Here is a 16239-nt window from a genome sequence, read left to right on the forward strand (position 1 = left end):
TTTTTGACACCTTCTGTACAAAATATTTATATCTTTCAGTGGACAATATAATAAATTTTTTTATTTCAATTACTAGCTACAGTCATTAGCTTCTTGTATATATTTTTGTGCAGTTAAATTTAAAATTGGTTTTACTTTATTATTGTTGAATATAACTGTATTTACTTATATCAAAACATGCAAGTAAACAAATTTTGAGTTCTCATATCTTCATAGAAAATGTAGGTTTTCAGTCATTATACGTACAGATAGATCAAATTTTAGATAGATTAAAAATGAAATATTGAAGGTATTTTAAGATCACTAAAATTTATTTGGTATTTAATTTCATCAAAAATATTAAATACCAAATAAATTTGACACAAATTGGAAAAAGAAAAGGTTTATAAAAATTACTTGAGTTTTAAAAAGAACTATGTAAGAGGATATAAAACTGCTCTGCATTTCAAATATGACTAGACAACCAGGATTTTTACCAGTGCTCAGTAAGTGTTTCTCTCTAATAATTAATCCAAATTGTGATAACAATAAACAGTAAAGAATTAGTGTTTGAAAAAATATCATCTTCAGTAGTCTAAAAACATTTTTGCTGCCATCTCAGTTACATAAGCACAGAAACTCCATGCCAAATAAAGCTCTCCATAAGTAAAAACTTCAAACCAAATAAAAGTAATCCCTATTAGTCAATACTGCTGAATTTACAACCTATTATACTTTCAGAAGAAATACTGTGAAAATATCATTAACGAATGTCTGAAAGCTCAGTCCAGAAATGACACTGAAGAGTCTCATGAGGAACACAAGGTTATATAAAAGTGAATTTGACACACATTAGAAGCCATTGCTGTAAAACATTTCCCTCTATGCTTTCCTGTTAATCATTCTCTAGCCCTGTTTTTGGTTCTCTTTCTCTCAGCGAATACCACACTCACTACTGGTGTTGTTAGCAGTTGCCAACACCAAGAGACTCATGAGACTCCAAGAACAATGCAATCCAGATGTCAATCAATGACTGGGGCAAAATGGTGACAATAGCAGAGGAAAAAAGTTATTTGTTAGAGGTCCTATAAATTGTCATGATAGCTATTGTGTGTGTGCGATACATTGCTACAAATGCTGACATATTTTATTAAAAATGCTGCTTTTTTCTATATTTAATAGTTTTGCTTAATTATTTAGAAATGGAAATTAGTAACAAAATTCTATAAGAAACGTGTGACAAAAGGCCTTTTATTAGACTTAAATTAGAGCTCTTACAAAACTGAAGTTTATATTGGACATAACTCTTAGGGGGGAAAATACCCCAGGAATACAAATTTTTTCTGGAATATGTACAGCACTCAGTAGAAACAGGCTGAAAAAGACCGTAAGTGGCTGAAGGAATGAATATTATTAACTAAATTTCTCAGTACACAAAGGCTAAAAGTATTTATAGTCAGGACAACCTGTGAACTGACACTTCCATATTTTACATCTGTAGGTTGGCTTACATTTTCACTGTTTGTCAAAATAGGTTTTTAAGACATGTCTTTTGCTCTTATTATATCTATTCTTTTGCCCTTAGGGGATAGCAGAAATAAGAAGATTATAAGAAATTACCTGTGACAAATGCCACAAGGAATATTTTCATATTAAGGCCAAAAGAAAGATCATCAGCAGGAAAAAATCCTTATTTTAAAGTGTTTTTTTTTTTTTTTCTGTTTTAACACATTAAGGCAGTATTTTGTACTGGTGTAGAGTACAGCTAACTTTGCCAAGCAGTGCAAATAGATATAGATACTTCTTCAGACCCAGAGGATCAAAATATGATACACATCCCTGTATGCTATCCTAAAATAGCACAATGCATCTCCCTCTTTCCTCATGCTTGCTTCAGTAATAAAAGAGCTGGAAAGCAGTTCTTAGAAAGAAAAGAAGATTTTGTATGTCATACAACCAGCAAAGTGTTAAGGGTAACTGCTTTGGCTTTAATTTAGCTAGGGAGGCTACAAACATTATGTATAAAGCTAGCATATTTCTGGTTTTCAAATAGCCAGAACTTCAAAGGATGCCAGCTTCTGACAAAGAGCTGTAGGTTTACTTGTTGAATTACATCAGCAACAATTTGTAGCAGCAACAAAGCCTGGATTCTGGGCAGTGTCAAAGCTTCTGCTAGCAGACCTAGGTGCAGGAAAAACTGGAAAGTTTTACTGTGTAATTGTATTGGACAGTCAAACACAAGTTAATGTGCTCCCTTTCTCAGTGCAACTTACTAGCCCAGGTTAATGTGTTAACTTGCTCAGTGGACTTAGATTGTCTGCTAGACTGGCTTTTATCTCGGGCACTTCAGACTGTTAATGGAGCCATCACAGAACCTTTCCATTTACAGTAGGAAACTAGTGGGAGCTGAATGGAGGAATGTCTTGCTGAGACACGTAGTGAGGGATGGTGAGTGAACAGGGCCTGGATAGCAGGGATAAGGGGAGAGAGATATAATTACTGTACTCAACTACCTACGGGAATGATATAGGGAGGTAAAGCTGAACTCTTCCCAGGAATTCATGGATATAAGGTTTGTCTACCATTATTTATTTTGTCAGTCAGTCACACCCCCCAATGCCATACGAGAAGGACACATCCAGGAAGCACTTGACAGTCAGTATTTCTATGTTGATACTTGTATATATCTGCAGATGGAGGATGGAAGGATGAGCTTCTGTTAAAATTTAGATTAAATTCCCTGATAGTTTAAGTATTGCAGCCGGAATAATTTTAAAGCCCAAAATTACATATAACTTCAGGAAGTTCCATCTTTGTAAACCTATTTTCTTTACATGCAAGAGCATGTACATTTATAATGTTCAAATGTTGGCATTGAAGAATAGATTCTCAGTGGTGCTGTTGCAGAACTAATTAAAGCCACAGCTGGAGGAAGAATTACAAAGACAAGAAGAAATCTGGAGCAATTTTAGTTTCTCCCCCCAAATATATTAAAATCCTTTCAGCCTTTTTTGTAGGAACCAGATGAAGAAGTATAATTTGCTTCTCACTAGACTGCAAAATAAAAATGCTTGGATAATGAATATTTGAAAACTGACTGCTATATGGCACTGCCACAACACACTGAGCATTAGCTGTCCTTCTACTCTTTAATTTGTTCGTCTCAGTAAAGGAGACCAAAAATGTCCACTCTGAAAATAATGGTTTTCAATTACTGATGGCAGACATTAGGCAGAGAAAGTCATCTTTGCATGCTGCTGGTTTTAGGTTAGGACTGCATAACACTGACAGATAGAGGAATTGACAACAGAAGAGTCATGTATGAGCTAATGTTGCATGAGTATTCATCTTAAAAAGAAAATGTTATTTACTGTCTACAGCAGTATTTCTACCATCCAATACTGTTTTCTTTCCTCCTTCCAAACCTGTTCTGTCTTTTATATACTACTCTGTGCTTAGTTTTGTATAAAATCCCTCCTTTCAGGTCCCTTCAGGTCCCAAAGGGATACTGTGTGGCTTTGTGGAGTGACTGAGAGTTGCAATTTTGGCTGTATTTGATAACCCTGCTTGCTGCAACAGTTCTGATGCAAGGGACATTATACCTTTCAGGAAAGCCTGTTTCCCATGCCTACCAGATAAGATAAAGATAAATTTTGTATTCATGGAGGAACCTTATCACTATAAGGTTCCTCTGTGAATACAAAATGTACGCTACTATTTATTTGAGCCTGAATTATGATCATACCTTAATGTGCTCCCACTTGAGCATTATGTAGGCTTCTAAATCACATAATTGAAAATCATGATGGCTAGAGAAGAAAATATGTTTCAAAAAGATTAATTACAGAATCTTAGCGAAGTTGTAGTATTGAATTGCCTTCTATCTACTGCTGCTCTGAGTTCTTCAACACGGCAATTTCCCTCTTTACAACTTTCCCTATATTTAAAGAGTGGGTGTGGTAGTTGTAACTCCAAGTCTTCAAGCATTTCAATGAAAAAACATACCTCTAGAAAAGAAATAAAAGTAATCTAATAAATACATGATAACCTAATCTCAGAGCTCTTTTTTTAAGACTATGTATTACTTTATGCATAACTATATGACTATTATAGCACTAAGATGCAACCAATATGAAATTTCTGAAATATTTTGCAGGACTTTGTTCCAAAGAAAAAGACATGTGACACACTATATTTTAAGGATTTCAAAAGTTGCTATGGCAATGAAAATCCTGTGTTATTCTTAGAAGTTAGGAAAAATGGCCAATAACATCACTGACATACAATCAAGATAACAGAAACAGGATTATATTTGTTAAAGGGAAAAAACACAAAAAGGTTCTATACTTCAGGAGGTAGGGATGATACGATTCTGCTAGTACCAGCCTCATCCACATACACCATATGTACCAATTAGTAGTTATTTTGAAAATGCCTGTATCCTTTTCTCAGTAATATTTACAGAGGTAGGATAAGGAAGTCTTACATGAGGAACTGCTGTTGTATTGCCCATAACCAGTGAGACAGTACTTCCCAGACATATGTTAAGGGACAAACAGGTGAATGCAATGCTAGAAACACTTAGGAAATAAAATACACTTACAGCACAACTGTTTCCCACAATTCCTAGCAGAACCAACTATGTTGGTGTGTCATTCATGCTATCTAGCACCAGATCAAATCTAAGAACTAGTAATCTAAAATTGCCTTAAAATATAGGGGAAACCCAGCCCTCTGTTTAGCAAAAGCTACCCAGGCAAATATTTCAAATGTTTAGGCCATAACACATGGCTAAAGCACTGATTCTACAGTAAATATTCCTATCTGAGGCCAGTTAACTCCTCCGCTTCCTGAAGGAGTCTCACAAAAAGCAGGGATAGTCTATAGTCAGATAGTGACAGGACAAATGCTTCAAAATTTTAAAATTGCAAGAAGGCAGGTTTAGATCAGATGCTAGCAAGAAATTGTCTACTCAGAGATTGCTGAAGTGCTGGAGTATGATGTCCAGAGATGCTATGCATTCCCTGTACCTGGAAGTGTTCAAGGCCAAGTAAGATGGGGCCCTGAATAACCTGATCTAGCGGGTGACATCTCTACCCGTGGCATAGAGTTTGGAATTAGATGACCTTTAAGGTCCCTTCCAACACAAACCATTCTATGATTCTATGATGCTAATTCTCATTTATATGCACCCTGATTTCAAACTGTTAGAGACCCCAGAAATGCTTGCACTTTGTAGGTACTGCATTATGAAGAGTCATTCATATAAAAACTGAAGAGCATTCTTTAGCATAATTGTGAATATAAATGAAGCACAATACATCTTATAATCTTTATAGCATCACAATAATATTTTTTTTCTAGACAACTATAAAAAAAAACATAAGGAGAAAATTCCGTAATTTCAGGGTTTACCAAATCATCCAGGTTTTGTTTTCATTTGCTTTGAATTATTTAACATCTTAATTACAGATGCATGGAATACAAAATTCATATAGCCTTACAAGTTGTTAAGTAACTCAGAGAAGAAGTCACCAATGTGACAATACTGACTGGCAAAAAAACCCCATTCACTGTGTCTAATTAATTCAAAGTGACATCCATCTCTGTCCTTTTGGCTCTCTCTCAGAATAGTGTTATTTACTAGCAAAATGCAGTTAATTTAACTTCTTATTACTAAGAGTATTAAATCTTTCCATAATAAATATCTTTTAAACAAATTTCTTAGATTCTTAGATACTTAGAAAACCTTAGATACTTAGAAACAGATTGCTTAGATAAAATAATAGTCATAGATATTGCTTAGATGAAATAATAGTCATAGATATATAATAGTCAATTTTGAATCTGTAGATTGAGATAATAATTGGTGAATGTTACAACTGCATACAGCAGACATTAAATATAAAGAGATGCAAATTTATATCTAGAAATATTGAATTCAACATGCATTGTTTGACATCTCCAGCTGATCAGTTAATGCTGTAAAAAAATCTGTAAACTGGCTTCTGGGTACCAAAACATATCAAAATTACACTTGCTAGAGATTTTCTGGTATGCACTAAACTAATTTTCACTATACTTTCTTCTTAGTTCTTAGCTGCAATATGCAAACACTTTAAGCTAATATGAAATACTAAGTGATTTTCTTAAAATGGGATAAAAATCAAAAAATATCCTGGAACAAAAAATAATGTCTGTTAGCATGATTAGTGTAAAGTTTTCAATAATATTATTTACAGGTATATTTAGATAGTTCTTCTTCTGTCATGAAATCTTGTAATTACTGAATGCAATAAGGCATCTTTCCTGGTTGTAACAGAATATCTCACTGTATTATACCATCATGAGAGGTAAAACTTGCCCTAGGTCAGAATGGGGCACTACAGTTTTTATATAAAAATAAACAATATTTCTTCCCTCTTTCATTAATACATACATACATACATACATACATTTCACATACTTTCATTCCAGTATCCATGTAATTAAAGATTTCAAAACAGCACTCACATTGCAAGAGTGAACTGAAGAAACTACCTGTATATTGACATTTTCTGGTACCCCAATACTTCACTTGAAATCTTTTTTGATAGTAATTAGATACATATTTGATCTTCTTAAATGTGAAGTCCCTGACTGTAAACCAGGAAATCTGTCTGCTTCTTGTTTGTATCCAGTGAGTTTGCATAATCTGGGGCAAATTACTTCACTTTCTTGTCCTTTAATTTGTATGTTATGTTTCTAATAGCTGGCACTTCATTTTGTATGCATGGGAATTCTGGTCTTTAAAATAAAATACTTTACTGAAAGTTATACAGAGTTTTTGTCTATCAATTGTCAATAATTAGGGCACCGAAACCAATCTATCTGTAGTGTTTCATGTCTCTTGATATTAAAGCACCCAGAAGAAAAATACATTAGGACCTAAGATCTGAAATATCCTTCACTACATATGATAAATGTTTCAACCTTTCTGCAGATATACCCTCAATACTCACATATGTTAAGTCCAGTCTAAAATATTCCAATGTTAAAAATGCAGCAGATCACATCTCCATGCCAAATTTCTCTAGAAAAATTCAGGAGCTAGCAATCACCTGCATTCAGTAGGTTTTACTTAATCCTTTATATACTATGTCCTCTTTTAGTGCATGTATATAGAACTCACAATAGTGGGATTGAAGAGAACTCTAGAGATTCCTGCTAAGAATCCGACAAAACCCTGTGATGCTTTTGAGAAAGAAATGTGGCAAGATGGTAAGAGGCAGTCAAATTTTTAGTATTTCTTCACTTTTCATTGGAGTTCTCATAAAATTTTTATAGATTGCTTGTCACAAATACCAAATCAATCTATTTCTTCCTCAGTTCTTAAAAAGATGCTTCCAAACATCCAATGAAACAGAGCTGCTGTGCTCCTGCTGCTGGTTTCATCTTTTGTCCACCTATAAGTTCCATCTAGCTCTTGCCTGCATCCGGTAGAGCAAGTGGAAAGAAGAAAAACCCCAAGAAGCTTAATCTTGAAAATTTCAGTGTTTGTTGGGAAGAGCCATGATTCTGCAAGTGTAGCTACATGTTTTGGCTGGATCACCTCTGTCTGGATATACACCTGTATCATCGAATCATAGACTAGGGAGTAGAATGGTTCAGGTTGGAATGGGCCCTTAAATGTTATCCAGTGCAGCCCCCTTGGCCACAAGCAGGGACATCTTCCACTAGATCAGGTTACTCAGAGGCCCATCCAGCTTTATTTTGCATGTTTCCAGGAAAAGGACATCCACTATCTCTCTGGGCAACCAGTTACATAGTTTCACTAAATTTATCCCCAAAAATTTATTTTTTGTATCTAGGCTGAATTGTACCTCTTTCAGTGCTGTCTTTTCTTTCCATGTTCTCACTAATAAATCAAATATTATTTGCTCCAGTTCTCTGCTTTTCTGAACACTTTGAAAAAAATAGTGCTTCCAAACTGAAAAATCAAGAAGGTTGTCTTTGAAAAGAATAAATAAGATAATTCCATTTTCTATGAAACAGACATTTCTTTTGTTTTCATTTGTGTTAGCTATTTTTGCAATATGCACACACTACCTCCATCTACCATATTTGCCATGTATTTTTCTGATATAACGGCTGCAATTCCAGACATAAATGAATATACACATGAAAAATTCAAGTTTAATTTTAAAATTATCGTATTGAAACAACTAATTGAAGACAATTTGGTCAAAAAACAAAGTTTCAGAGAAAAGGATGTTCAGCTTAATTGGTAAGAAGTTGATGAACACAGATTTCATTCCTCTGAATTTATATCTAATGAAAGAGTAGCAAAGTCAAAAGAGAGTCTTAGCAGACTTTTGTGAATCAGTAATTGTAAAAAATTCAGAACAGAATTTAGATTCAAAATTACATGAGTATATTACACATTCTTCTTTTTATACCGACTCTCAGGTTACCATTACGTTGCAGAAAATTAAAAACATAATGTGCTCCTTACAAGAGGAAGGCCCACAGAAGATATCTTCCAAATTGTTTTCAACATTCCTAGTGCCTGGGATGCCAGGATGCCTCAAAATCTGTAATTTGCTTAGCTAGCCTCTGACATCTGTGAGGGTCCCATCCCTCCAAAATTTTACTATTTCCAATAATTATTTCCAAATAAAAGCTGACCATTATAAGTTTGTAATATCAGGACAATGATTACTAAAATTCACTAATTTCCAGGATATTTTTTCTGACTTTTTTTTAAGTATAAAATAAATTATAAAATAAATGTCTATTTCCTATTAACTTAAATTTACAACCAAATCAGCTGAGACTTTTTGCGAAGGGTTTGGAGCTATTTGGGACTGATTGAGGAAATCCTTCTCTTGCTACAGAAATTCTATTCTTTCTTTCATATCTTCCTGCATGCTTTGTTAAACAGACTTTAAGACAGATGCCACCTGTGCCCTGAACAGCAGAGTGCCTGTTGCCAAGGAAACAACACCCTTTTCTCCCATTCTCTTCTCTCCCCTCACCCTCTCCTTATTCACATGCCTCAGCATTAAGGACAAATAGAAAAAGACTTCCATGATTGCTAACATATGAAAAAATAGCATCTTCAAATACTTGCATAAAGTAGAGCAGCATTCCAATAATATCAAAAATGTTGAAGTCCTGTTTGTAAAAATGCAAATTACAAATTATGACTTTCCATTAGAATTCTGTTCTACCATAAATATATCCAATAGATATATCCTGTAGATGATAGAATATTTGTAAGTGTTACGCTCCTACTGTGAACTGGAGAATGCAGAATGTTGATCCTGCTCAGCCATCCACACAGAAGTAAAGATACTTTGAAAATGAGCTGAAGGGAATGCTCTGAAGAATAAGTTTTTTACCATAACTACCTATGGCCCAGTGGAACAACTCACTTAGACTGTCTACAGTGGGATGCAACCACAGGTAGAAAGATTTTTCTTACCTGTACAATCCAGGTTTAGTAGTCAATTACTTACAATAATAACAAATCTAAGTCCAAATTAAACAGTAAAGCTGGACCAAAGTAAACTCTGTATTCTTATCATGAAGGGTTTCCTACAAGTTTCTTGTTTCTCAATAGCCCACTCCTATTTCTCTGAGCACCTAACCAGATGTTTAACTGCATTTTTCTAGAGCCAAAGGAATACACCTGCACACAATTATCTCACTGCATATTTTTTTTAGGAAACAAAACCAGTTCCCAAGCATTGTAAAAAAACAAAGACAGAGGATGAGCCCAGGTTCCATTTAGTCATTAACACAAAGCCACAGAGTAAAAAACAAATGCAGAAAAAGACCCAGAAATGGGTATCATTACTCAGCCCCTACAGAAATCATAGCTTAACTATTCCAACTGCAACAATAAGTGTCATCCATTTCTGGCTCCAGCAGATAGAGCAGGAATTGCAACCAGACAGTAAATGTTGTTTTCAAACTTTTCAATGCCATTAGGAAATAGCAGACAGAGATGCTGCCAGGGCTGTGGGTGCACCAAGCAGCTATGCCTGTTCTTCTCAAGCTTGGGAAGCGGGCTTCTCCCTTTCCAGGAACTGGTCCAGTCCTTTCCCTCACTGCTCTTCCAACACGTGAAACCTCACAACCAATGTGCTTCAATGGCCAAATGTGCAACCCAGAACAGCACCCTGCTGCTCACTACTACTGATCAGGCATATGGAAGAAAACTATCATTTACTATGAGGAAATCTTTCTTAAAATTCTCCTGCAAAATCTTTTCATTTCCTCAGTTTAAAAATAAACAAAAACACTGCATCTATTATTAATAACTTGATAGAAAATAGATGTCTTTTATTGATGTGCCACATATTGTGCTCAGGTATTTTGTGCCTGCAGCTGAGGATACCTTTACAAAAAAAGGAGAGCATCCCAAATAAGAAAATGCTGTAGTCATGAAAGGACCTACAGTAGTCCTCTGCTGCAACAGAGTCACAGTGCTTATACTTAAAGCTTTAATACCAGTATTACTTATTCTAATAATTTCAAGTCTGGAAAAAGTTTGTAATGGCAAGTTAATTTAGGATTTCTTCCAGAAATCTTGAACAAAATTAATTTTTCTAGCAGAATTTATTGGAGATGATTTTCTTAAACATATTTTCCCTACTGGATTTCCTGGTATACTGTGTGATCTCCTCCAGTGACAGCAGCAATAAATCCATTGGTGTGCTCAGACAGCCAATAGTACTTTACAAAATGAGTACACTTTACCCCTGATGTTGTATATTTAACTCCCCTAATAAACCTGAAAATTAATGATTTGAATACTTCCTGCATAGGTTTTGAAATATTTTTATACTAACTGAATATTGTGCAGGTGGATTTTATTTTGGGTTTATATTATTTTATTCTAAAATAGTCCAGATGAGTTAAATACACTAGAGTGTATTTAAAGTGCATTTACACTTAAGGTTTTGTAGGTCTTTCCATTATAAGGCCAAAGAAACTATTATTTCGATAAGTACATCCATAATAAATATAGTATTAAAATTTTAAAGAACACTATAAGCACAAAGCATTTTTAAGGCCATATTTAAGGCCATAGCTTGCCTAACATAATAAAATAAATATGTCAGTAAAATTAATGAGTACCATACCCGAGTATTTCTATTAAATACTTTTTATCAGTTATATATCTAATTTATTCTATAAGTAAATAGAAAATAGTAAATATCTATGACTAGAAGTAATACTTTCATAGCCTTCCAAAACCATTAGCTTATCATTCTGTAAAAAGCATTTTGGTCTTTCCTGGCAATATTTTTCTCAGTCACAGAAGCTGAAAATAACCTGCTAATAACCAATAAACATGCCCAAGTAATTTTATTTACTTGCTACTTTTCCTCTTCAATAAAGGAAGTTTTCTTTCCTTCTTAAAGTTAACGATGTTAACAGTCTTTCATCACAACCCATCTATTATCACAGCAGGAAATAATACAATCAGATCCAAGTAACAAAGCTATCTTTTCGTTTTCTTTCTTACATATTCCAGTCCTACCAGGAGGTGATGTTGAGAAGTTGAAAAGAATAAGCATAAATCTGAGTGTATTGTGAACTATGATATTGAGCCAAATTATCTGCATCTAGGTGAACAACACCCCTACTGAAAACACATCAGTAGATGATTTAGTCTTTCATGATAACAGAATTTGTTCTTATAATGTAAAACTATGCTTCATTTCTAATGCAGTATCTCACAAGATATGTAAGTTAGAGAACAAAAGTGGCATGTGCGTATTCTACAAACAGGACTTCCTTAATGCACCACATCTTGAATCATTGAAATTTTTTAACTCTGCTAGACTTCAGCAGATGGATTGCTACAGCTCAGAGGGATGTGCAGATAGGGTTATAATACTTAGTGTGATTCAAATCACCTTGGGGGTGATTCCAGAGCATTCTAATATTTTGTTAATTTAGGGGGTTTTTTGGAAAGTGGTGGGAAAAATAGCCATTTCTTTAGCACAAGGACTGCATGCACACTGAAATTGTATCTTACTAGTGTAGTAGCAAGTTTATGAATGTTTTCAGGTCATCAAATCTTTCAAGACATCTTTTTCTTAGATGTAACAGCACTGTGCTACTAGTACAACTTTTTTTTGTTGTTTTTATTTTCCAAAGTAGGATCTTAAAAGTTTACCAATGTACTGGGGACCATCAATACACAAGAAAACCAGCACTAATATTATTATATATTTAATAGATGTAGTGATAAGTTGTGTTTTTCTACCTTGCCTTTACAACAGTTTTCACTCCTCATAATGAATGCATAGTCAGAGTAGTGTCTGAATGAGTTTTTTTCGCTTCAGACAATTATTACACGAGATCTCACAGTTGCCTTGGCATTACCCATGTGTACCACAGTCTGTGGAATAAAAGATAATGACTGACATGTAGGCTGTACTTCAAGCAACACAAATTGCATTAGAAATTGTGAAGCTAAAACCAACTACTGTGATCACAATCCAACTCATTGAATAAAGAAGATTGTTAAATCAAAATAAATTAATCCTGTTTGAAACAGAACATATCTCTAAAATGTGCTCTTGAAGACTCTATGCAAATGTTGGTAAATTATTTGTAATATATATATATATAAATATTGTATTTAAAATGTATATATTGTTTCTAAAGTTAATTTTCTAGCTTCAACTATCAGCCATTCAAACTTCTAATAACTTCTAATATTTTTGTGTCTGTGCTGCCACTGGACTACCTTTCAATTCTTTGCTGGAGAAGTAAAATTGGTTGAACTCCCTCATTTAATCAGTACATATTATTTTTACAGTTTTCTAATTTTGGGGTTTTTTTTTTGCCAGTTGATTTCGTTCTGTCTGCTACACCAATGAATGAATAAAACTATTAATTAAATAAATTTATTTCCTTAATATTGATAGACTGACAGCTTTCATTTGATACAATATAAAGTGAATTGCTAAGATGATTCACCTCCAGTTTTGTAAAAATTCTCCTAATTCTCTTGGATATCCAATCCTCTTTGTGAATCCTTTCACTTCATGAGGTTTCTACACTGATTAGTTTCTAGTTTGTAGACTTTATACTCAAATGCTATTTTTGTCACAATTCATGTACAATTGTTTGAAATAAGTATTTGTCTTCCACAATCAAAATGTTTCAGCTTGGATATAAGCTTTGTAATAAATATGGGTGTGAGTTCTCAGGGCATCTGAAAAGATGAATATTTTTGCATAAGGTCTAAGTTTGTTAATACGTATTAGGCTCAAAGGTAGTTAGCACCTTCTGGTTATCTCAATACTGTTCTTGAGCTCAGAGCACTGGTCTATCCCTGTTCCTGACATAACATGATCCTGAAATTACAGGAAACTTTAGGGAATCTGCAAACAATACTTTATAAAGGATAAACTATTATTTCACAAATTAAAGTTGAATGGTTTTATTTCAATATTTAATCCTGCCTTCTCCATTAAAAGAGTATAAATCTTTGCTCTGTGGCATTAGTTGAGAAACCTGCAGGATTTTCTGTTGCAAAATTCTTCTGAAAAACAGCCAGTGTCATAATTTCAGCCTGTCAACTCCATGCATTACCTAGGATATAGCCTACTACCACCATTCAGAGATAAAACTTTTTAGCTTAGTTTTTTTGGTTTTTTTTTTTTTTTTTTTTTGTTTGTTTGTTTTTTTTTCCCTCGGTAAAGTCACTGATTTCTCAGTCTGGTGGATTAAAAAGATTGTAAAAATACTTTTTTACAAAACAGGAAGTCTAGTTATTCTGGCAATCCCTGAAGGGAAGAGAGCTCATCAGGGCATTTAGCAATATCTATTATTCTAAGAATACCAGAATATGTCCACCAGCTGAATAAAGAATTTATGTTTCTATGAATATTCTTTCAAGAAAGGCTGCTAAAAGAGGAGCATAAAATTAAATTTCTTTGCTTCTTGATTGCCTCTTGCAAATGCATTATGGAAGTATGCATAGCATCAATTCAAATACCAATATTTTCAGAAAATATATTATCAGGGAAAGAAAAGAAGGCAAATATGTAGCATATAAATCAGCATGATTTTGAAACAGAAAATAATTGGAATTGTGTTATGTCTTGATCTTCAGAAATAAAATATTTTTTGCTTTCTCACAGATCATGTTTATTACCCAGTACTTAGGTTAGGTACCAAGGGTAGTTAGAGAAATTTTCCTTTCACTGTTTAAAGTACAGACTGGACTAGGCATCATGATAAGACTAGGGACCCATGTTGCTATAAAGTGATTGAGGCTTGCAAGGAGAAATTGTGTTGGTACTGTTTAACACTTGTGCTTAAATTATAAGCACACAAAATTTTAACATATTACAAAAAATAAAGAGTTTGGAATCCTAATGAATTCAGCCTAGTAAAGCAACTTCTTGAAATCTTCACTGAAATCTTCATTGAAATCTTGCATTGACTGGAAGTTCCACGTATGTCTTTTACACAACCATTCATATCAGTTATTTATTAGGTGGCTGGGAACAAATTGTTTTATCTGACTCAGCTTGCAGATAGGTAAAAGAGAGGCTAAGTTTCAAAGAAAAAGCTGTTAGAAGAGGCCGTATTATTAGTTGTAGTGTATCAGGAAGAACGAATCTTAGCGGCATTCTACAGCAGGGGGAGCTACAAGACAGTCTGTGCGAGCCTTGCTCCACAGCCAGGCGTGGGATAAGGGAGAGGAATGAAAGAGAGAGGAATTTGATGGTGAAAAACAGTCAGGAAGTATTTTTTTAAACATATGTGAGAGAGAAATAGAAAAGAATTCACCGAGGGTATCTCAAAACATGATCCCAAATACACATTATCTTGTGGATAAGAACTTTTAGAATAGTGCGTGAAACTCTTAGATAGATCCTACTTAGAACTATGTCCTGAGGTGGGGAGGAGGTAAAAGGAAAGTCACTGACAAACACGAAAAGCATTTTGACAGATCCTCTAAAAGAGTTTCAGAAAAGCAATTTTTCAGCAATGTCTTCTTACAACAACAAAAGCATGTGAAGAAGAAATATCTTTACTTTCTCTACATACTTCACTAATTATTTATATCTCAGTAATCTGCACTAGATTTTGTTGATGTCTTCATGTTCATTTTGCCCTTCTTTAGTTATTAATTTGAATGTTTCTTTTCAGAACTCTTCTAGCTTCTTTTTTTTTTTTTAATGTTTGGTTTTTGTTTGGTTTTCTTTTTTCATAATTATTGCCTTACTCATTAACCTTAGCCTTGGGGCCAGATAATCAAAAAAGAAAAAACAAAAAAAAAACCCCTGGAGTTTTAGCTATTTAAACAATTATCTAGATAAATTTGAAATGTGATAAAGTTATCATAATTTATCTGCTGAAACCTATGAAAATCCTAAGTGAGGGTGAAAAATTGTTTTCAGAAGATCATAGCCACAAGATTCTTTCTCTGCAATACCAGCTCTGATTGCAGAGCTGAAAGCAATCAATGTAGGGCTGTTAATAAACTATGCACCACCATGTCCTAAAAAAAAAAAAAACCTAAATATTAAGTTCTGCAGAGAACATAAAAAAGGCAAAGTTAATAAAAGGGAAAAAAGAAAAAAGTAATAGGCCCAAAATATTATCATTGTACCTTTTGAAATTAGCAATCAGTCACTGGTGAAATTTCATTTGCATCAGTATCAGTTTCTTTTTTTTTTTTTTTAATAATGTATACTGCACACAGTTCTATTACAGTGAAAAAAATATTCCAAATGGGGACATGAAAATTGAAGAAATTCAAAAGCTATATTAACAAAAGGCTTTTTGATTCATGAGTCAAAGCAAAAGAAAATCTTATATAATTAATTTCAATTACCAGTTGTTTTCCAACGTAGACTAGGTAATCATCTATACATTTAAAGGAAATAAGTAAAATGTAAAAAAATGATGAACATCTCAAGATAATTCCATGAACAGCAACAACAATTATGAATAGGATACATTGTGAGCACATGTGTAAGAGGGCAATGACAAAGAATCTATTTATTAAACTTTCTTATGCTGGAAGTGTCATTTCTTTGCCTCAATACCTGTGGAAACGGGGAAATGACCACTAAGTTTTAGGCCGCAAAGAGCACTCTGAACTGTTTTTTGTGCAGGTGAGAGAACTCCTCACATGGATTCTGCAGTGAATCAGCTGGCATTTGGAAGCTTATCCAGCTATACCTCTCCTGACAGTAAAATGTTAATGCTAAAATCTTAATTCTAAAAATATTT

The 16239-nt window shown here is 33.9% G+C and overlaps 1 protein-coding gene across 11 annotated transcripts in view; it reads right to left on the reverse strand.

Annotated features, from left to right (window-relative positions):
- The window catches only part of PDE4D (phosphodiesterase 4D), a 527299-nt gene that overhangs the window by 197442 nt on the left and 313618 nt on the right, over window positions 1–16239 (reverse strand). The window lies entirely within an intron of this gene.

The sequence above is a fragment of the Taeniopygia guttata genome, chromosome Z (genome assembly GCF_048771995.1).
Source record: "Taeniopygia guttata chromosome Z, bTaeGut7.mat, whole genome shotgun sequence".
In the NCBI taxonomy this organism is placed as follows: domain Eukaryota; kingdom Metazoa; phylum Chordata; class Aves; order Passeriformes; family Estrildidae; genus Taeniopygia; species Taeniopygia guttata.